This window comes from Vulpes lagopus, chromosome 13, assembly GCF_018345385.1.
Source record: "Vulpes lagopus strain Blue_001 chromosome 13, ASM1834538v1, whole genome shotgun sequence".
Classification (NCBI taxonomy): domain Eukaryota; kingdom Metazoa; phylum Chordata; class Mammalia; order Carnivora; family Canidae; genus Vulpes; species Vulpes lagopus.
Window position 1 is genome coordinate 10,569,216 of NC_054836.1, and position 22,789 is coordinate 10,592,004.

The following is a 22,789-nucleotide window of genomic DNA, read 5'->3' on the forward strand; positions in this document are numbered from 1 at the left end:
AATACTCAGCAGTGCAATTGCTGGGTCATATGGGAGTTCTATTTTTAACTCTTTGAGGAACCTCCACACAGTTTCCAGAGTGGCTGCACCAGTTCACATTCCCACCAACAGTGCAAGAGGGTTCCCTTTTCTCCGCATCCTCTCCAACATTTGTGGTTTCCTGCCATGTTAATTTTCCCCATTCTCACTGGTGTGAGGTGGGATCTCATTGTGGTTTGGATTTGTATTTCTCTGAGAGCAAGTGATGCAGAGCATTTTCTCATGTGCTTGTTGGCCATGTCTATGTCTTCCTCTGTGAGATTTCTGTTCATGTCTTTTGCCCATTTCATGATTGGATTGTTTGTTTCTTTGCTGTTGAGTTTAATAAGTTCTTTATAGGTCTTGGAAACTAGCCCTTTATCTGATACATCATTTGCAAATATCTTCTCCCATTCTGTAGGTTGTCTTTGAGTTTTGTTGACTGTTTCCTTTGCTGTGCAGAAGCTTCTTATCTTGATGAAGTCCCAATAGTTAATTTTTGCTTTTGTTTCCCTTGCCTTCATAGGTGTATCATGCAAGAAGTTGCCATGGTCAAGTTCAAAAAGGGTGTTGCTTTGTTCTCCTCTAGGATTTTGATGGAAACTTGTCTCACATTTGGATCTTTCATCCATTTTGAGTTTCCCTTTGTCTATGCTGTAAGAGAAGGGTCCAGTCTCATTCTTCTGCACGTGTCTGTCCAATTTTCCCGGCACCATTTATTGAAGAGACTGTCCTTTTTCCAGTTGATAGTCTGTCCTGCTTTATTGAATATCAGTTAACCATAAATTCAGGGCCCATTTCTGGGTTCTCTATTCTGTTCCATTGATCTATATGATAGATAAACCATTAGCCAGCCTTATTAAACACAAAAGGGAAAAGACTCAAATGAATAAAATCATGAATGAAAGAGAAGAGATCAAAAACCAATACCAAGGATATACAAATGATTTTAAAAACTTATTATGAGCCAATAAATTAGGATATCTAGAAGAAATGGAAACATTTCTGGAGAACCACAAACTACCAAAAATGGAACAGGAAGAGATAGAAAACCTGAACAGGCTGATAACAAGGGAGGAAATGGAAGCAGCCATCCAAAACCTCCCAAGACACAAAAGTCCAGGGCCAGATGGTTGCCCAGGAGAATTCTATCAAATGTTTAAAGAAGAAACCGTACCTATTCTACTAAAGCTGTTCCAAAATATAAAAAGGGATGGAATACTTCCAAACTCATTTTATGAGGCCAGCATCACCTTAATTCCAAAACCAGACAAAGACTCTACCAAAAAAAGAGAATTATAGACCAATATCCCTGAATGAATACAAATGCAATATTCTCAACAAGATACTAGCCAATAGGCTACAACAATATGTTAAGAAGATTATTCACCGTGACCAAATGGGATTTATTCTGGGATGCAAGGCTGGTTCAACACTCATAAAACAATCAACATGGTAGATCATATCAACAAGAGAAAAAACAAGAACCCTATGATCCTCGCAATAGATGCTGAGAAAGCATTTGACAAAATACAGCATCCATTCCTGATCAAAATTCTTCAGAGTGTACGGATAGAGGGAACATTCCTCAGCATCTTAAAAGCCATCTACGAAAAGCCCACAGCAAATATCATTCTCAATGGGGAAACACTGGGAGCCTTTCCCCTAAGATCAGGAACAAGACAGGGATGTCCGCTCTCACCACTGCTATTCAACATAGTACTAGAAGTCCTCGCCTCAGCAATCAGACAAGAAAAAGAAACAAAAGGCATTCAAATTGGCAAAGAAGAAGTCAAACTCTCCCTCTTCGCCAATGACATGATACTCTACGTAGAACACCCAAAAGACTCCCCTGCAAGATTGCTAGAACTCATACAGCAGTTTGGCAGTGTGGCAGGATACAAAGTCAATGCCCAGAAATCAGTGGCATTTCTATACACTAACAATGAGACCAAAGAAAGAGAAATTAAGGAGTCAATCCCATTTACAATTGCACCCAAAAGCATAAGATACGTAGGAATAAACCTAACCAAAGAGGTAAAGGATCTATACCCTAAAAACTACAGAACACTTCTGAAAGAAATTGAGGAAGACACAAAGAGATTGAAAAATATTCCATGCTCATGGATTGGCAGAATTAATATTGTGAAAATGTCAATGTTACCCAGGGCAATTTACACACTTAATGCAATCCCTATCAAAATACCACAGACTTTCTGCAGAGAGTTGGAACAAATCATCTTAGGATTTGTGTGGAATCAGAAAAGACTCTGAATAGCCAGGGGAATTTTAAAAAAGAGAACCATAAAAAAAAAAAAAAAAAGAGAGAGAACCATAGCTGGGGGCATCACAATGCCAGATTTCAGGTTGTACTACAAAGCTGTGGTCATCACGACAGTGTGTTACTGGCACAAAAACAGACAGATCAATGGAACAGGATCTATGAAGAGAATCCAGGAGAATCCAGAAGTGGACCCTCAAGTTTATGGTCAACTAATATTCGACAAAGCAGGAAAGACTATCCACTGGAATAAAAGACAGTCTCTTCAATTAATGGTGCTGGGAAAATTGGACATCCACATGCAGAAGAATGAAACTAGACCACTCTCTTGCACCATACACAAAGATAAACTCAAAATGGATGAAAGATCTAAATGTGAGACAAGAATCCATCAAAATCCTATAGAACACAGGCAACACCCTTTTTGATTGTGGCCACAGCAACTTCTTACAAGATACATCCATGAAGGCAAGAGAAACAAAAGAAAACATGAACTATTGAGACTTCATCAAGATAAGAAGCTTTTGCACAGCAAAGGAAACAGTCAACAAAACTAAAAGACAACCTACAGAATGGGAGAAGATATTTGCAAATGACGTATCAGATAAAGGGCTAGTATCCGAGATCTATAAAGAACTTATTAAACTCAACAGCAAAGAAACAAACAATCCAATCATGAAATGGGCAAAAGACATGAAGAGAAATCTCACAGAGGAAGACATAGACATGGCCAACATGCACATGAGAAAATGCTCCGCATCACTTGCCATCAGGGAAATACAAATCAAAACCACAATGAGATACCACCTCACACCAGTGAGAATGGGGAAAATTAACAAGGCAGGAAACCACAAATGTTGGAGAGGATGCGGAGAAAGGGGAACCCTCTTGCACTGTTGGTGGGAATGTGAACTGGTGCAGCCACTCTGGAAAACTCTGTGGAGGTGCCTCAAAGATTTAAAAATAGACCTGCCCTACGACCCAGCAATTGCACTGTTGGGGATTTACCCCAAAGATACAGATGCAATCAAACACCGGGACACCTGCACCCCGATGTTTCTAGCAGCAATGTCCACAATAGCCAAATGGTGGAAGGAGCCTCGGTGTCCATCGAAAGATGAATGGATCAAGACGATGTGGTCTATGTATACAATGGAATATTCCTCAGCCATTAGAAACGACAAATCCCCACCACTTGCTTCGACATGCATGGAACTGGAGGGTATTATGCTGAGTGAAATAAGTCAATCGGAGAAGGACAAACATTATATGTTCTCATTCATTTGGGGAATATAAATAATAGTGAAAGGGAATAGAAGGGAAGGGAGAAGAAATGGGTAGGAAATATCAGAAAGGGAGACAGAACATAAAGACTCCTAACTCTGGGAAACGAACTAGGCGTGGTGGAAGGGAGGGGGTGACTGGGTGGCGGGCACTGAGGGGGGCACTTGACGGGATGAGCACTGGGTGTTATTCTGTATGTTGGTAAATTGAACACCAATAAAAAATAAATTTATTATAAAAAAATAAAAATAAATAAAAAAGAAAAAAGGGGGGAAAAGGAATTAGAAAAGATCCCGAATAGCCAGGGGAATATTGAAAAAGAAAACCAGATACGGGGGCATCGCAGTTCCAGTTTTCAAGTTGAACTACAAAGCTGTGATCATTAAGACAGTGTGATCCTGGCCTTTGCCCATTTTTAACTGAGCTGTTTGTGTTTGTTGCTGGTCTGCAGGAGATATTTGTATATTCTCCAGACTGGGTTCCTCACGTTTATGATCTGCAAACACTTTCTTCCGTCCTGGATGCTCTCCAGGGATGGATGTCATCACTCCCTTGATGATCTCTTCTGAGGAACTGAACTTTCTTTTTTCATGAAATGGCCCATTTTTCTCTTATCGCTTCTGCTTTTGGCGCCACATCCAAGAATCCATCGACAAATCCCAGTTGTAAAGATCGGCCCCTTCATCTTCCTCTCAGAGTTTTATGGTTTTAAGTCTCTGATCCATTTTGGTTCATTTAGGGGATTAATTTGACACAGTGTATCCGGCACCATTTGTTGGTGAGACTGATCCTTCACCCTGAAAGTTCTAGATGCCTGGGTGTGCCCTGCCGTGCAGCCCCACCTGGCTGGTCCCAGCGGTGCATTTCCATGACGCTGTTCCCTTGGGTGTCTGGGTCCAAGGCCCATTCAGCCTTACTTCTCATACCCTGTCCCTGCTTGGGCCTCAGTCTCCCTATTTGCAGGATGGGGTCTTCGCAGAACCCCCACTAGTGTTGAGTGCTGCATCTGTCTCCTCCTGCCCTCCACACACCTCCACACAGCTGACCTTCCCTGAGGGGCTGGGCCTGAGTCCCTGCTGCATGCCCACAGCCCAGAGCCCGGGTGCCCCACCACTCATGCTTGGCTGCCTCTGCAGGAGTGCGGTTGCACCAAGACCCTGGAGCTAAGGGGCAGCCCCAGCTCCGGGCATACAGCACTTGACAGTGACCTCGTGTGTGCACATGGGGAGGCCCAGCTTTGACAGCCTGCACCCTGGGTACGGATCCCACTCACCCGCTTCTGTGGTGTGACCTGGGCCAGCTGCCTGTGCAGTGGTGGGTGACCTGCCTTGAGAGCCTGAGCCCCGTCTTTCCGGCTCCCTGCTCCGGCCCAAGACCCCAGAGACCCCCAGAGAGCTGGAGCCAGAGTGAGTTGGTGCCGATTAGACTGGGCCGGCATCTGTTGAGTGGGGTGGTGTGTGTGCAACAGTCCTGCCCTCCGCATGGGGCAGGGCTCTGGGAGCTCACCTGAGGGACCAGTTGCTGCACAGAAGAGGCTCAAATGACTGGACCCTGATGGCAGGCCACCCACGGACCAGAGAGGGGACATTGTGGAGGGGGCCGCAGCTCAAATCCAGGAAAGGAAAGAGATGGCTCATGTGGTGCAGGAAGGCACAGCGTGTGTTGTCATGAGTGCTTGGGAGTGTCGCCCCAGGTGTGCAAGTGCCCAGGCACATGTGTGCCTGCATGTGTGAACGTCCCATATGGACCGTGCCCTGGGGGACTAATGAACAGACACAGAGGTGGGCACCTGGGGAGGGGTGGGTGTTTGGACAGAATCCCTGGGCAGTGGTGACCCTCAGCAAGGAGTCGAGAAGTAGCAGGACCTGCAAGCAAGACACGTTGCCTGCCAGGCTCCCGGCGCTATGCGGTCACAGAAGCCCAGGGGGTGCTGGGCCCCAGGGTGGTCAGCGCCAGGCCAGTGCCCTGCAGGGTCCCTGCCTCTACTGCCTCAGTCCCCCCTCCAATTGTGGGAGCCCCGGGACCTGTTCCAGCGGCCAGGCGGTGCCACCCCAACCAGCCCACCAGGGCAGGAAGCCCCAGGGCATACTCCTCAGGGCAGGAGCAGAATAAGGAGGGGACCCTGTTGTGTGTCTGGGCCTGGAGCAGAAGCTCAGCACCCCATCACCTGGCTGCCCTTTGCCCACCAGGCCCCACAAGAGGACCCGGGGTGAGGAGCCAGGCCGGGCCCCTGAGGGCGGGGGCACAAGCTGCCTCTCCTGTTCTAGAGATTGAAGCCTCGGGGATCGGCCAGGCCTCTGCCTCCAGGGGGGACACAACTGTGTCAGCCTTGCCTCCTGAGGGTCAGACCAGGGGTGAGACCAGGGCCTGAGCGCTCCTCACCCATCCGACCTACCGCCAGGAGGAGCACTCAGGGCATGCTCCCCCACCACACACACTCAACTCACACACACTCAGCTCACACACACAGCTATCACACAGCTCACACACAACTCACACATTCAGCTCACACACTCAATGCACACACATGCACACACAGCTAATACACAGCTCACGCATACACAGCTCACACACACAGCTCTTGCATGCACATCTCACACACACACAGCTCATGCATGCACAACTCACACACACACAGCTGACACACACACACACACACAGCTCACACACTCAGCTCACAGCACACACAGCTCTCACACACAGTTCTCATACACACAGCTAACACAAATACACAGCTCACACACCTATAGCTCACACAGCTCACACATACAGCACACACAGAGCTCACACACAGCTCTCACACACACCCCAAAGCATCAGTCCTCTGTTCCTTAACTGTTGTCTAATACCAAGGAGCCCACAGTGTGACATGTGGAGGACACAGCAACCCTTGGGGTAAGTGGCTTCCTGGTCAAGAGACTGGGCTCCAGGGCTTGGCCAGGCCAGGGTCAGACAGGAGTCAAACTGGCCAAGTCGGGGCTGGAGAGAGACAGGGCTGGTGGAGATGTGGCCCTAGCACTCAGGGTTGGCCCACATAAGCAGGGTGAGCTGCTAGGGATCTTGGAGCAGCTTCTGCCTTTCCTTCTCACTGGGTGGGTCCTTGAAGGACTAGGGGTGGGGACCTTCTCTCATCCTGGGAACCCCAGCCTTCATGGGGACCCTCTCCTGGCCATGCAACCAGGAAGCCAGGCCATGCAACAGAGTCTCTGCAAACAGTTCTCCTGATGGAACGGCCACCTCCAACCTCTTAGTCCCAGAGCCCCTGTCTGCCTTCAAGAGCCACTTGAGAGTGAGGTCCTAGAGGGGCTGAGGAGGCAGGAGGAGCTGCTGGACTGCTCCCAGGGCTGGAATGTGGGATGAGCCATGAGGGATTGGGTTTCCTTATTTGCCTGAAAGCTCACTTAGCTGGGGGAGCAAGTCTTGCTCTAATGGGAACCAGCTGTGGGAGGGGGAGGCTATATCTGAAAGAATAGGCCACCTACTCCCTGCTCATACCACCTCCCAGGGCAGACCCCATGAGCCCCTCCCTTTACAGCTGGGGAAACTGAGGCCCAGGGCAGTCCTGTGTCCAGGGCCCTCCAGCAGGCTGAGCTGGCCCTGGGTCTGCAGGCCTCCCCTAAGGCACATGTGTTTCTCCTCGCCCCAGGTCACACGGGGACACAGCTCTCAGGCCATCAGCACAGGGTCGGTCGGAGAAGGAGAGCAGGTGTGCTGTGGGCAGGACCAGGGCATCCAGGGGCCCGATCCCACCCCACCCAGCTCCTGCTGCTGCTTACCAGCTATGCATCAGTCAGCTTCTGGTGCATGACAAAGCTCCCCTGACCTGGTAGCTGAACTACAAGTAAGTCTCATTCCTCATGACTCTGGGTGCTGCATGAGTACTGGGGTGGCCTCACAAGCTGTCTGCAGGCCTGGGTGCTGGGTCCGAGGAAGCAGCAGCTGCAGGCACATCCCCTGTAGCTGAGCCTCCTGCAAAGGGCTGGGATGGGGGAACCCTAAGGTGACAGGCACGGGGGCCTGCCAAGGCTGGAGGGGTGCTGGAGGCTTGGGAGGGGGATTCAAGCAGGAGACAGGGGAGGGGGAAGGATCAGATCAAGTGCAGGCATGAGGCACAGGGATAACCATGCACTGAGCCTGCACTCAGGACCCCAGGGTCTGTGCTGACACCCTAGGACCGGGTGGGCCAGGCACCCCTTCCTGGTCTCCGAGCTGTGGCCTGTCTTGTCCATAATGGGCCCCCCAGGGAAGAACTGGTACGGGGGGCCAGAGCAAGGTCCAGGCTGTGGGTGGACGGGGTCTCCATGGCAAGGAGATACTGCAGTGTTGTATAGGAGGGGATGTGGGGGTGACGGAGTAGGTCAGTGGGGACGGTTCTGGGGGGATCAGGTGGATGTGGGGGTGATGCAGCAGGTCAGGGGGACAGCCCCGGAGGGGACAAGAGGATGTGGGGGTGACAGAGCAGGTCAGAGGGGACAGCCCCGGGGGGGACAGGAGGACATGGGAATGATGGAGCAGGTCAGAAGGGACAGCCCTGTGGGGGGGGGGCAGGAGTATGTGGGGGTGAAGGGCAGGTCATGGGGGCCAGCCCCGGGGGGGGAACAGGAGGACATGGTGGTGACGGAGCAGGTCAGGAGGCACAGCCCGGGGGAGACAGGAGGATGTGGGGGTGACGAAGCAGGTCAGGGGGACAGTCCCGGGGGGACAGGAGGACGTGGGAGTGACTGAGACAGTCACTTATGTAGGGAGGGTCCTACTGAGTAGTCCCCAGGGTCCACACAGAAGCCCCGGGTGGTGCACACGAGGTCTGGGACCACGCTGGACACGCAGGGACAGGCCCAGCTACCAGGCAGTGTTGCTGGAGCACAGAGGGACACGATGTCGCAGGAGCAGGCTCCCCAGGGCTGGGTCAGGGCTGGGTCAGGGCTGACCTCGGGCAGGAGCTGGATTAGCAGAACATTCCTGGGATGCTGCCCCCTTCCTGGGCGGCCGCTGGCTGACCCCGCTCCTTCTCACACTGTCCAGGGAACACTGACCCCAGGGCTCAGGGAAGTGGAGGACAGGAGCTCCCAGCAGGGCCGGGACAGCCTCTGTCACATGTGGCCCCAGGGGAGAGTGGGGGCTAACCGCTCCCTACGCAGCTGGAGGGTGTCCTGGGTGAACTCGGGCCTTTCTGGACCCCTCTCACAGCCCCCTTCCCACGCCCTCCCTGCCCCACCTCCAGGATGGAGGGGAGTGCTCCCAGGAGAGGGGGGAAATTCGGCCAGCCCCCCCCACCAGCACGCACTTCCCACCAGAGAATGGGCGTCATGTCCCCAAGTTCAAAGGGTACATCTCCCCCTGCAGCTTCTGGCTCCCCTGTCTTTGGGTGCAGGGCTCAGCTGTGTGCGGCCTCCACCCAGGAATCCTCCTCCAGCCCCTGCTATTGACCCGAGGTCCCACGAGGTGGTGGGAGCAGCGTTGATTCAGTGGAACACCCGGGGGCCAGGTCTGTGCACACTGGGCTCCTGGCTGACCCGCACGTGGCCCTCCTGGGTCTCAGGCTACAGCTTCCATTTGAGGAGAAAGTTCCCTAGCTGTCCAGGGATCAGCATTCAGACTTCCAGCCTCCATAGCCTGCCCACAGCTGGCCCAGGAATCAGACATTACCGTGTCCCCTGCAGTACGATGACTTAGAGGATGACAGGCTTGAAGCACAGGGCTGTGCAGAGAGCAAGGTAGGGCACAGGGTCGTATCTTGCAGAGCATCTGGGTTCCGCCAGTGTCCCTGTCCCCAGCTCAGGGCTTAGTTGCAAAGATAAAGCACCCACTGAGACAGTTGAGTCCCCCACAGAAGATGTGCAGGTTCATGGCCAGAACATGAGGACAGCAGAGAGCAGGCCTGGGGAGTGGGGCGCTCAGTCACTGGCAACCAAACAAAAGCTCTTCCCACCACTAGGTCTGTCCTAATCTTCCTGTTCCCAGGCCTGTCCTAGATCTCCCTGTGCCCAGGCCTGTTCTAGATCTCCCCATGCCCAGACCTGTCCTAGATCTCCCCGTGCCCAGGCCTGTCCTAGATGTCTCTCTCCCCCCATTCCTCCTCTAGATCTCCCTGTCTTTCCAGGCCTGTCATAGATACTCCTGCCTTCCCCTGCCTGGTCCACAATGCCCCGCGAATTGCATGGCCCCGGCTCTCTTGGTGCAATGTTCTGTTCTATAGATGAGACACAGGAGGGGGCTGTCCCATTTCAGCCACCTATCTTCTTAGAGTGGTGGGTTTGACAGGACACAGCTCATGGTGGGTAGAGAGTGGTCAGCGGCCCCTCGTCATGTATGACAGACCCCTGCACAGACAGCTGTGGACCTCAGACAGCTGGGTTGTCTCCTTACTGTGTGGTACGAGCTGAGGGTTCCTTTGGATTTAAAGGCTGTATGATTCTTTCAGACCCCTTGGTTCTGAGACTTGAGGCTGGTTTCTGTCCCCAGATCTGTCCTCCAGGGTTTGCTATTCTTTGAGCTCCTCAGCTCTGTGCTCAGACTTCATGGAGTCTGTGGACACCCCAGGAGGGGAGGCTCTCTGATAGGAGCTGGTGGTGGTGTGGAGAGGGTGTTCCCCAGTCATATTAGGAGATTGTGGCCAATTCTCTGGAGGCTACAGACAGAAGGCTACACGCACCTCATTTCTGGAAGCCCTTTACAGTGACATGCCATGGTGAAGATGCAGCATCATGGTAGGGCTTGTCCCTTTCTGGGCCAGCTGTAGACCACCTGCCTATTTCATCCACAAGGCGAGTTATGCTGCTTGGGCTGTGCAGAGAGCAAGGGAGGCGAGCTGGGCTGTGGGCTGGGGAGGGGAGCCCAGGCTCAGGATTCTGGGGTCAGGCTGCACATTGATCCTGCTCAGGGAGCAGCAAGGGCACTTTCTGAAGATCCCAGAATATCGTTTGCTGGGCTTCATCAAAATTAGGGACTTTTGTGCATCAAACAGCACTATCACAAGAGAGGGAGGGCAGCCCACAGAATAGGAGAAAATCTTTGTAAGTCACATATCTCACTAGGGATTGATACCCAGAATATAATAAAACTTTAAAGCACAACAACAAAATGCAAACAACCTGATTCAAACCCCGACAAAGGACCTGGACAAACATTTCTCCAAAGAAGACACACAGAGGGCCAAAAGGAATACAGGAAGATGCTCGCCATCGCTCAGAGGCGGAAATGCAGATCAGAACCACAGTGAGAGACAGCTCGCACCCCCTGGATGTCTTCTCTGAAAAATAAAACCAGAAACTGACCAGTGTCAGCAGGATTGCAGGGAAACTGGAGCCCTGGGTGTCGCTGGGGGAGATGGCTCCCCAAAACATTCAGTTTGGGCTTTTCGTGTGGCCCAGTGATTCTACTTCTAGGAATATATCCAGTGGGCTTGAAAGCAGGCAAACAAACTGGTATTTTTGTACACTCGTTTGTTGCAGCACCACCCACCGTAGCTGAAGTGTGGCCGCACTCGAGTGAATGAGCGCACGGCCGCGGATACACACAACACAGTGCCATCCAGCCTTGACAGGAGGAGATCCTGGTGCTCGGAAACCCCACGCTACACGAAATAAGCCAGACACAAAAGGACAAACGCCGTGTCATCCCACTTACATAACTATTGTACCAGAAAGAGCCTAATGTACCAGAAAAGAGTAGAACAGGTTGCCAGTGGCTGGGGAGGGGTGGCAGGAGCTAGTTAATGGGCATGCACTTTCTCTGTAGGATGATGGAAAAGTTCTTGACACGGGTGGTGGTGACAGTTGCACAGCCCTCGATGCCATACACTTAAAATTGGCTAAAATGACACATCTTGGGTATATTTTACCACAATGTGCATTTTACCACTAGGCATATGACGACACAGTTCACTGAGACATTATCGGCAGCAGTGGAATATATATTTATGCAGATATATAACCGTGTATCAGGCAATAAATGGCGGTAGAACAGACAATGGCACATTGAACATTACAGAGGGCAAGAGGCAGCAAAGCATCATTTGCCATCTCTAATAGCATTTCGATTCCACATTCTTTATAAAGATTTCATGATTTCTTTTGTTACTGGTATCACCTTTTTAATAATAAGGGTTTTCTGATTTTATAGGATTACTTTAAATTCTTGAAATTAAGCACAAGTTTCTATATAATCCAGGTTAATCTCCCTCCCCTTTTAGCAATCAGCTTATGTCTTTATGATCCACAGGGGGGATAAGACCCAAAATCAGAATAAAAACTGCATGTAGGTAAAATGAGAGATGTTTTTTGCTCTGAATTTAACCAAATATTCTTTTAATCCCACAAATAGTACGAGCCTAAACCAATGCCACTTTATGAACTTTAAATATTTTGCAAATTTAAAAATATCCTCTGTTCACTTTTTTACTTTGTTTTCTAATATAAGCATTTTAAAACGACATTTGGGTTTTTTTTTTTTTAAGTTTTTGCTTTGAAAAGATTATAGACTTGCAAGAAGCTACAAACTGCAAAATAGAGAGTGCCATATACCTTTGGTCCTTAAGCTTTCACCTTTAAAAACCCACATGTGGGAAGGAAGGGGCAAGATGGTGGAAGAGTAGGGTCCCCAAGTCACCTGTCCCCAGCAAATTACCTAGATAACCTTCAAATCATCCTGAAAATCTACGAATTTGGCCTGAGATTTAAAGAGAGAACAGCTGAAACGCTACAGTGAGAAGAGTTCGCGCTTCTATCAAGGTAGGAAGACGGAGGGAAAAGAAATAAAGAAACAAAAGGCCTCCAAGGGGGAGGGGCCCCGCGAGGAGCCGGGCTGAGGCCGGGGCGAGTGTCCCCAGGACAGGAGAGCCCCGACCCGGAGGAGCAGGAGCTGCACCAACCTTCCCGGGAGGAAAGGGGCCCGCAGGGAGGTGGAGCAGGACCCAGGAGGGCGGGGATGCCCTCGGGCTCCCGGGGACACTAACAGGCACCTGCGCCCCGGGGACCAGCAGAGGCCGGGAGGGCCCAGGACAGCAAGGTCAAGGTCGCTCCTGCCCCGAGCTGAGCAGATCAGCGGCCCCGCCCCGGAGCCTCCAGGCCCTGCAGACGGAGAGCCCCGGAGTTACTGCAGGGGCTGAATCCAGGGCTCCAGAGCTGCCACCGCCACTGCGGTTGCTCCTCCTGAGGCCTCACGGGTTAAATACCCCCCACTGAGCCCTGCACCAGGCAGGGGCAGAGCAGCTCCCCCAAGTGCTAACACCTGAAAATCAGCACAACAGGCCCCTCCCCCAGAAGACCAGCTGGACAGACCAGTTCCAAGGGAAGTCAAGGGACTTAAAGTATACAGAATCAGAAGATACTCCCCCGTGGTTTTTTGTTTTGTTTTCTTTTGTTTTGTTTGCTTTCAGATTTCTGTTTGCTTTCCCCACCCTTTTTTTTTCTTTTTTTTCTTCTCTTTTTTTTCTTTTCTTCCTTTGTTCTTTTTTCTTTTCCTCTTTTCTTTCCTTCTTTCTCTCCTCTCTTTTTCTCCTTTTCCCAATACAACTTGTTTTTGGCCACTCTGCACTGAGCAAAATGACTAGAAGGAAAACCTCACCTCAAAAGAAAGAACCAGAAACAGTCCTCTCTCCAACAGAGTTACAAAATCTGGATTACAATTCAATATCAGAAAGCCAATTCAGAAGCACTATTGTACAGCTACTGGTGGCTCTAGAAAAAAGCAAAAAGGACTCAAGAGACTTCATGATTGCAGAATTTAGATCTAATCAGGCAGAAATTAAAAATCAATTGAATTAGATGCAAACCAAACTAGAAGTCCTAACGATGAGGGTTAACGAGGTGGAAGAACGAGTGAGTGACACAGAAGACAGGTTGATGGCAAAGAGGGAAACTGAGGAAAAAAGAGACAAACAACTAAAAGACCATGAGAATAGATTAAGGGAAATAAACGACAGCCTGAGGAAGAAAAACCTATGTTTAATTGGGGTCCCCGAGGGCGTGGAAAGGGACAGAGGGCCAGCATATGTATTTGAACAAATCCTAGCTGAAAACTTTCCTAATCTGGGAAGGGAAACAGGCATTCAGATCCATGAAATAGAGAGATCCCCCCTAAAATCAATAAAAACCGTTTAACACCTTGAAGTTTAATAGTTAAGCTTGCAAATTCCAAAGATAAAGAGAAGATCCTTAAAGCACCAAGAGGCAAGAAATCCCTGACTTTTATGAAGAGGAGTATTAGGGTAACAGCAGACCTCGCCACAGAGACCTGGCAGGCCAGAAAGGCTGGCAGGATATATTCAGGGTCCTAAATGAGAAGAACATGCAACCAAGAATACTTTATCCAGCAAGGCTCTCAGTCAGAATGGAAGGAGAGATAAAGAGATTCCAAGATAGGCAGAAACCAAATGAATATGTGACCTCCAAACCAGCTCTGCAAGAAATTTTAAGGGGGACTCTTAAAATTCCCTTTTAAGAAGAAGTCCAGTGGAACAATCTACAAAAACAAGGACTGAATAGATATCATGATGACACTAAACTCATATCTTTCAATAGTAACTCTGAACGGGAACGGGCTTAATGACCCCATCAACAGGCGCAGGTTTTCAGACTGGATAAAAAAGCAGGACCCATCTATTTGCTGTCTACAAGAGACTCATTTTAGACAGAAGGGCACCTACATCCTGAAAACAAAAGGTTGTAGAACCATTTACCATTCAAATGGTCCTCAAAAGAAAGCAGGGGTAGCCATCCTTATATCAGATACACTAAAATTTACCCTGAAGACTGTAGTGAGAGATGAAGAGGGACACTATATCATACTTAAAGGATCTATCCAACAAGAGGACTTAACAATCCTCAATATATATGCCCCGAATGTGGGAGCTGAAAAATATATCAATCGATAACCAATGTTAAGACATACTTAGATAATAATACACTTATACTTGGTGACTTCAATCTAGCGCTTTCTACACTCGATAGGTCTTCTAAACACAACATCTCCAAAGAAACGAAAGCTTTAAATGATACACTGGACCAGATGGATTTCACAGATATCTACAGAACTTTACATCCAAACTGAACTGAATACACATTCTTCTCAAGTGCACATGGAACTTTCTCCAGAATAGACCACATACTGGGTCACAAATCGGGTCTGAACTGATACCAAATGATTGGGATCGTCCCCTGCATATTCTCAGACCATAATGCCTTGGAATTAGAACTAAATCACAACAAGAAGTTTGGAAGGACCTCAAACACGTGGAGGTTAAGGACCATGCTGCTAAAAGATGAAAGGATCCACCAGGAAATTAAGGAAGAATTAAAAAGATTCATGGAAACTAAGGAGAATGAAGATACAACCATTCAAAATCTTTGGGATGCAGCAAAAGCAGTCCTGAGGGGGAAATACACCGCAATACAAGCGTCCATTCAAAAACTGGAAATAGGGATCCCTGGGTGGCGCAGCGGTTTGGCGCCTGCCTTTGGCCCAGGGCGCGATCCTGGAGACCCGGGATCGAGTCCCACATCGGGCTCCCGGTGCATGGAGCCTGCTTGTCCCTCTGCCTGTGTCTCTGCCTCTCTCTCTCTCTCTCTGTGACTATCATAAATAAATAAAAATTTAAAAAAATTAAAAAAAAAACAAAAACTGGAAATAACTTAAATACAAAAGCTAACCTTACACCTAAAGGAGCTAGAGAAAAAACAGAAGATAGATCCTACACCCAGTAGAAGAAGAGAGTTAATAAAGATTCGAGCAGAACTCAATGAAATCGAGACCAGAAGAGCTGTGGAACATATCAACAGAACCAGGAGTTGGTTCTTTGAAAGAATTAATAAGATGGATAAACCATTAGCCAGCCTTATTAACAAAAAGAGAGAGAAGACTCAAATTAATAAAATCATGAATGAGAAAGGAGAGATCACTACCAACACCAAGGAAATACAAACGGTTTTAAAATATTATGAACAGCTGTACGCCAATAAATTAGGCAATCTAGAAGAAATGGACGTATTTCTGGAAAGGCACAAACTACCAAAACTGGAACAGGAAGAAATATAAAACCTGAACAGGCCAATAACCAGGGAGGAAATTGAAGCAGTCATCAAAAACCTCCCAAGACACAAAAGTCCAGGGCCAGATGGCTTCCCAGGGGAATTCTATCAAACGTTTAAAGAAGAAACCATACCTATTCTACTAAAGCTGTTTGGAAAGATAGAAAGAGATGGAGTACTTCCAAACTCGTTCTATGAGGCCGGCATCACCTTAATTCCAAAACCAGAAACACCCCACCAAAAAGGAGAATTATAGACCAATATCCCTGATGAACATGGATGCAAAAATTCTCAACAAGATACTAGCCAATAGGATCCAACAATACATTAAGAAGATTATTCTCCATGACCAAGTAGGATTTATCCCGGGGGGATCCCTGGGTGGCGCAGCGGTTTGGCGCCTGCCTTTGGCCCAGGGCGCGATCCTGGAGACCCGGGATCGAATCCCACATCGGGCTCCTGGTGCATGTAGCCTGCTTCTCCCTCTGCTTGTGTCTCTGCCTCTCTCTCTCTCTGTGACTATCATAAACAATAAAAAAAATAAATAAAAATAAAATATCCCGGGACACAAGGCTGGTTCAACACTCGTAAAACAATCAGTGTGATTCATCATATCAGCAAGAGAAAAAACAAGAACCATAGGATCCTCTCAATAGATGCAGTGGAAGGATTTGACAAAATACAGCATCCATTCCTGATCAAAACTCTTCAGAGTGTAGGGATAGAGGGAACATTCCTCAACATCTTAAAAGCCATCTACGAAAAGCCCACAGCAAATATCATTCTCAATGGGGAAGCACTGGGAGCCTTTCCCCTAAGATCAGGAACAAGACAGGGATGTCCACTCTCAACACTGCTATTCAACATAGTACTGGAAGTCCTAGCCTCAGCAATCAGAAAACAAAAAGACATTAAAGGCATTCAAATTGGCAAAGATGAAGTCAAACTCTCCCTCTTCGCCAATGACATGATACTCTACATAGAAAACCCAAAAGCCTCCACCCCAAGATTGCTAGAACTCATACAGCAGTTTGGCAGTGTGGCAGGATACAAAATCAATGCCCAGAAGTCAGTGGCATTTCTATACACTAACAATGAGACTGAAGAGAAATTAAGGAATCAATCCCATTTACAATTGCACCCAAAAGCATAAGATACCTAGGAATAAACCTAACAAAGAGGTAAAGGATCTATCCCCTAAAAACTATAGAACACTTCTGAAAGAAATTGAGGAAGATAAAAGAGATGGAAAAATATTCCATGCTCATGGATTGGCAGAATTAATATTGTGAAAACGTCAATGTTACCCAGGGCAATTGACACGCTTAATGCAATCCCTATCAAAATACCATGGACTTTCTTCAGAGAGTTAGAACAAATTATTTTAAGATTTGTTTGGAATCAGAAAAGACCCCGAATAGACAGGGGAATTTTAAAAAAGAGAACCATGGCTGGGGGCATCACAATGCCAGATTTTAGGCATTGACCACAAAGCTGTGGTCATCAAGACAGTGTGTTACTGGCACAAAAACAGACACATAGATAATTGGAACAGAATATAAAATCCAGAAGTGGACCCTCATCTTTATGGTCAACTAATATTCGATAAAGGAGGAAAGACTATCCACTGGAAGAAAGACAGTCTCTTCAATAAATGGTGCTGGGAAAATTGGACATCCACATGCCGAAGAATGAAAGTAGACCACCCTGTTGCACCGTACACAAAGATAAACTCAAAATGGATGAAAGATCTAAATGTGAGACAAGAATCCATCAAAATCCTAGAGGAGAAGACAGGCAACACCCTTTTTGAACTCGGCCACAGTAACTTCTTGCAAGATACATCCACGAAGGCAAAAGAAACAAAAGCAAAAATGAGCTATTGGGACGTCATCAAGATAAGAAGCTTTTGCACAGCAAAGGATACAGTCAACAAAACTCAAAGACAACCTACAGAATGGGAGAAGATATTTGCAAATGACGTATCAGATAAAGGGATAGTTTCCAAGATCTATGAAGAACTTATTCAACTCAACAAAAAAGAAACAAACAATCCAATCATGAAATGGGCAAAAGACATGAACAGAAATCTCACAGAGGAAGACATAGACATGGCCAACATGCATATGAGGAAATGCTCTGCATCACTGGCCATCAGGAAATACAAATCTAAACCACAATGAGATACCATCTCACACCAGTGAGAATGGGGAAAATTAACAAGGCAGGAAACCACAAATGTTGGAGAGGATGTGGAGAAAAGGGAACCCTCTTACACTGTTGGTGGGAATGTGAACTGGTGCAGCCACTCTGGAAAACTGTGTGGAGGTTCCTCAGAGTTAAAAATAGACCTGCCCTATGACCCAGCAATTGCACTGTTGGGGACTTACCCCAAAGATACAGATGCAATGAAACGCTGGGACACCTGCACCCCGATGTTTCTAGCAGCAATGTCCACAATAGCCAAACTGTGGAAGGAGCCTCGGTGTCCATCGAAAGATGAATGGATAAAGAAGATGGGGTTTATGGATACAATGGAATATTCCTCAGCCATTAGAAATGACAAATACCCACGATTTGCTTCAACGTGGATGGAACTGGAGGGTATTATGTTGAGTGAAGTAAGTCAATCTGAGAAGGACAAACATTATATGGTCTCATTCATTTGGGGAATATAAATAATAGTGAAAGGGAATAGAAGGGAAGGGAGAAGAAATGGGTAGGAAATATCAGAAAGGGAGACAGAACATAAAGACTCCTAACTCTGGGAAACGAACTAGGGTTGGTGGAAGGGGAGGAGGGCGGGGGGTGGGGGTGAATGGGTGATGGGCACTGAGGGGGGGGTTCTTGACAGGATGAGCACTGGGTGTTATTCTGTATGTTGGCAAATTGAACACTAATAAAAATAAATTTATTATTAAAAAATAAAAATAAAAATAAAATAATAAAATAAAAACCCACATGTGCGTGGGACTCTCTCCAGCTGGATTCTGTGAACAGATTCAGATAACCCCCCACCAGGGTGTGGAACTATACCATTACCCATCACCACACCACCTCTTAAGAATCACACCTTTCCAAAAGGTGAAATCACATCTTCCACTTTTCTGTGAAGCAGCTTCAAAAGCTATCACAACCAACTTTTTCAGAACTTTGGAAATTATTCAAAACTTTGATACAACTCAAGGAGTATCTTTTTCCTTTTTTCAAAATTTTATTTAAATTCTAGTTTGTTGCTGTACATTGTAATATTAGTTTCTGGAGTGGGATCTAGTAGTGGTTCATCACCCAGTGCTTATCACAGGTGCCCTCCTTAATCCCCACCCCCCATCTAGCCCACCCCCCACCCACGTCCCTCTTTCAACCCTTAGTCTGTTCTCAATGGTTAAGAGTCTCTATGGTTTGTCTCCCTCTCTTTTTCCCCCTTCTGTAAGTTCCCTTGTTTTGTTTTTTAAATTCTACACAATGAGTGAAATGAGATATCCCAAAACCTGCAGATGTCAAGCTGGAGATCAGGAGAGTTGATGGCATAGTTTCACTCTGAGTCCAAAGGCCTGGGAACAAGAAGAGTCAATGGTGGACATTCCAGTCTAAGGGCAAGAGGAAACCAGTGTCCTTGTCAATATTCAGGCAAGGAATGCTTCCTTCTTAAGGAAGATAAAAAGAGAATTATTATGAGGAATTTGTTTATACAATAAAGGAGGCTGTGAAATCACCCGGTATTCTTTTTTCTCTGAGTGAATTATTTCACTCGGCAGAATACCCTCTAGTTCCACCCACCTCATTGTAAATGACACAATTTCATTCTGATCACGATGTCATATTTGGGTCGCATGAATTGAAAGCACTCCCTCAACTTCTATCTTTGGAAGAGTTTGTGAATGAGTATTACTTCTTTAAATGTTTGGTAGAATTCACCCCCAAAAGCATTTAGTCTGGGGTTTTTATTTCTGGAACATCTTAAACTTACTCAATCTCTTGTAATAGGTCTATTCAGACATTCTATTTCTACTGGGGTCATTTTAGATAGTCTGTGCCTTTCTAGGAATCAATGCATTTTATCTCAATTTCTCATTAGTTGTCACAGATGTCAATAATGGTCCCACAGAAAACTTTCTTTTTTTGTAAATAATTACTGATTTTATTATGTGAGTCTTCCTTTTTTTTCTCATTGTCAGTCTAGCTAGTTTGTCAGTTTTGTTGATCTTGTCTAAGGCCTTCAATTTTGTTGATTTTTCTCTATTTTATTTTGTATTTCATTGATTGGCTCCCATATTCATTATCTCCCCCCCCCCTTTATTTGCTGTTGCTTTTGTTTCTGCTTCTTCCTGTTACTTAAGGTGGAGGGTTAGGCATTGGTTTGAGAACTCTCTCACTTTTCATGTGGGCATTTAAAGTTATACTTACTTTTAAGAGCTGCTTGAGCTATATCTCTTATGCTTTGACATGTTGTGGATGTTGTGCTTTCATTTTAATTTATCTCAAAGTATTTTCTAACTTATCTTGTGATATTTTCTTTGACGCCCTGGTTACTGAGGAGTGTGTTATTTAATCTCCTCATATTTTCAAATTTCCCAGATTTTATTCTATTATTCATTTCAGGTTTCATTCATTTCGACTAGAGGACATAGTTTTTATGACTTCTTTATTTAAATTTATCAAGGTTTAATTTTTGACCTAGCATATGGTCCATTCTGGAGAATGTTCCATAAGTTGGAAGATGTGTATGCTGCCGTTGTCAGGGGAAGTGTTGTAGAAACCTGTCAAGTCTGGTTAGCTTACAGTATGTTTCAGGCTCGTTCATCGTTGCTGGTCTTCAGCTTTGTCATTTTATCCAGTATTGAAAGTGGGCTGTTAAAGTATCCAGCTTAGGGGACGGGGGGCTCCATGGTTGAGTGTCTGCCTTCAGCTCAGGTCATGATCCCAAGGCCTGGGATCGAGTCCCACATCAGGTTCCCCGCAGGGAGCCTGCTTCTCCCTCTGCCTGTCTCTGCCTCTCTCTGTGTCTCTCACGAATAAATAAAATCTTTTTTTAAAAAATAAGTATCCAGCTTGTTATTGTTTGTCTGCTTTTCCCTTCAATTCTGTCAGTTCTTGAAACAGGAATTTTGGGACTCTGTTTTCAAATGGCTATATAACTATTGCATCTTCATGACACATGACACAATTCATGATGAACTGATGCTTTTATTATTTTCAAATGTCACTTTTTAAAAGATTTTATTTATTTGAGAGAGAGAGAGAGTGTGTGTGTGTGTGTGAGAGAGAGAGAGAGAGAGAGAGAGAGAGAGAGAGCCCAAGGGGGGAGCAGGAGTAGCTGTGAAAGTAGTAGACTCCCCACTGAGCAGGGACACCCCCCCTGACTCGGGGCTCCATCCCAGGACCCTGGGATCATGACCCAAGCCAAAGGCACTGCCCATATGACTGAGCCACGCAGCCACCCGTCAAATGTCATTTTTTTTTTTTACCTCTAGTAATATCTTTTGTTTTGAAGCCCTAATGATGCCCTGAGCAGAGAATCCAGCCACACCATTCTAGACTCCTGACCTACAAAGTGTGAGATGACAAATAGCTGTTTTTATGCAAGCTGACAGGTTTATAATCATTTGTTATGCACCAATAGGAAACAAATATAGATCTTAGTACCAAGTGTGAGCTGCTGTTTTAATATCTACCTAAGTGTGTGGTGGCTTTGGAATCAGGCAGAGGGTGGTGGCTGGAAGCACTGTGGGGACATGGTAGAAAAAGCCTAGACTGGATTGATAGGAATGTGGTGGGAATGTGGACACTGGGGACACTAAAGAGGAGCGTGCTGTTGGGAACTCGGGGAAGGAGGCTCCTCACTGTACAGTGGGAGAAGGCTTAGCAAAACATGTGTCACAGGGAGCCTGGGTTTCTTCTTGCTTTTACAGGGAAAATGAAAGAGGAAACATGACCAGGAGGAAATGCTGTTTAACAACAAATCCCCACGGCATGATGATTTTGGAAATTCCCCTCCATGCTTCTGTTGTATGTGCAGTTTCTCCTTTACACTGTACAATAGCATTCAGTCACATCAATGTGCTGGTTTGTGCACATCTTCCTGTGTGATTTCCTTACCTGTACATGGCTGCTGTGCTGTTACCATCAGAAATATGACATTCCTTTGTACTGACCCCAAATACAAGTGTGTGTGTATTGCCTTATGCAACTGTTTTTTAAACAAGTAAAGGGGTCGTAGGAGAAGATACATGCATTATGTGGTTTCTTTTTTCCTCAAAGATTTACTTATTTGAGAGAGAGAGAGAGAGAGAGAGAGCACAGTAGTAGCAGGGGCAGAAAAAGAGGGAAAGAGCATCTCAAGCAGACTCTGTGCTGAGCATGGAGCCCAAAATGGGGTTTGTTCTTATGACCCTGATATCAAGACCTAAGCCAAACCAAGAGTCAGACACTTAACTGACTGCGCCTCCCAGGTGCCCCCATTATGTAGTCTCTCAGAATGAGCTACAGAAGACCTATTGCAGAGTGCTTCATTTCTTCACGTGCACCCTAATGGCCATCTGTTGTCACATGCTTTCAACACAAAGAATTTTCCTGAGTAAGTCTTGTGAAGTAGGTCTGCTAGCACCAAATTCTTTCAGCTCTTGTTTATCTGGGAATGTTTTTATTATGCCTTCATTTTTTAAAGATTATTTTGCTGGATATAAAATTCCTGGTTGATAGGGTTTTTTCTCACCAGAACTTTAAGCATGTTATTCACTGCCTTCTGGCTACATTGTCTACTTGTGAATACTGTTCAAAATATCTGTGATGACAAAATGCCTCGATCATTTTTGCCTGACACAGCCTTTACACTTTTTTTAAGATTTTGATCTTTTTAAAGTAATTTCTACACTAAAAGTGGAGCTTGAACTCACAACCCCATGATCAAGAGTTGCATGCTCCACGAACCAAGCCAGCCAGGTGCCCTCTGAGGAAATCTTAACTTCCATTTCACTTTTGAAGGATAATTTCACTAAATACATAATTTTAGGTCAGTGGAGATTTTCCTTTCTCAACATTTAAATAGCCCATTACCATCTCTTCTTGCATGTGTAGTGTCTGAGGAAAGGTTGAGGGTAGTTCTTGACATTGCTCCTCTATGGGAAGGATTTTCCCTCTGATGCCTTTCAAGATTTCTTCTGTCTTTAATTTTCTTCTG